The sequence below is a fragment of the Apium graveolens genome, chromosome 6 (assembly GCF_009905375.1).
Source record: "Apium graveolens cultivar Ventura chromosome 6, ASM990537v1, whole genome shotgun sequence".
In the NCBI taxonomy this organism is placed as follows: Eukaryota; Viridiplantae; Streptophyta; class Magnoliopsida; order Apiales; family Apiaceae; genus Apium; species Apium graveolens.
The window spans coordinates 13484066-13485715 of NC_133652.1; positions in this window are offsets into that span (position 1 = coordinate 13484066).

Sequence of the window (1650 nt, forward strand, 5' to 3'; positions counted from 1 at the left end):
CTTCATGTCTTTGGCTGTAAATGCTATATTCTGAGAAATCAAACTGATCAAAATGGGAAGTTTGATGCTAAAGCAAATGAAGGAATTTTTGTTGGATATGCTGTTGGTAAAGCATATAGAGTCTACAATCTAAGAACCAACATTATTGTTGAATCTATACATGTTGTGTTTGATGATAAAAAGATTGAAGGACTAAAAGATGGAGATTACCATGAGAGCCTCAAATTCGACAATGTTGAGATGGTCAGTGATGAAAGTGATGATGAGAGTGATCAAGAAAAAGGGTCTAAGGATAATGCAGACAAATCTACTACAAATGAAGCACAAAACTCAACATCCGTCGAGTTACATAATGCTTCATCCGTCGGAAGGCAATCTGTATTATCCGTCGAAAGACAACCTGCCTCATCCGTCGATACTTAAAATTCACCATTCGTCGGGTTATCAAAAGGAGCAGGAAGTCAAGGCAGATCACCCATAGAAAGCACCCCAATCTCAAATCAAAGATCCACAAACTCAGGGGGAGTTTCTAGCAATCAAAACTCAATCACACATCAAGACAACATTGAGGTCTCTTCATCTAGGGCTAATCTACCTCAACCAAGAAAATGGACAAAAGATCACCCCTTTGAACTGATTATTGGTGATGTTTTTTCCAGAGTTCAAACCAGGAGAGCAACTCAAGAAGAATGTCTATACAACAGCTTCCTGTCTAAGGAAGAACCAAAGAAGGTAGAAGAAGCCTTATTAGATCCTGATTGGATTTTAGCTATGCAAGAGGAGCTAAACCAATTTGAAAGGAATAAAGTATGGAAGCTGGTACCCAAGCCTAAAGGAAAGAATCCAATAGACACCAAATGGGTATTCAGAAATAAGATGGATGAAAATGGCATAGTAGCAAGGAACAAAGCAAGATTGGTTGCTAAAGGCTATTGTCAGCAAGAAGGTATAGATTTTGATGAAACATTTGATCCTGTTGCAAGACTTGAAGCCATCAGAATCTTCTTAGCCTATGCAGCCCATGCCAATTTCAAAGTCTATCAAATGGATGTCAAAAGTGCCTTTCTGAATGGAGATTTGGAGGAAGAAGTGTATGTAAGTCAACCTCCTGGCTTTGAAGATCCAAATTTCCCAGAGTATGTCTATTATCTACTGAAAGCACTTTATGGACTGAAGCAATCACCTAGAGCCTGGTATGACACTTTATCAAAGTTCCTTTTGGAAAGTCACTTCACAAGAGGTACTGTAGATAAAACTTTATTTTTCAGAAATGTGAATGGCTCTAACATACTTGTTCAAATTTATGTAGATGGTATTATTTTTGGCTCTACAGATGAGAAACTTTGTAAAAAGTTTGCCAAACTGATGCAAAGCAAGTATGAAATTAGTATGATGGGAGAACTAACTTACTTTCTTGGTTTACAAGTTAAGCAAGTTAGTGATGGAATATTCATCAGTCAAACTAAATATATTTTTGATCTTTTTAAGAAGTTTGATCTAATGGATTGCACATCTGCAAAAACTCCCATGGCCACTGCAACTAAGCTTGAACTAAACACTACTGAAAAGTCTGTGGACATTTCAAGTTATAGAGGCATGGTTGGCTCACTTCTATACTTAACAGCCAGTAGGCCAGATATAATGTTTGCT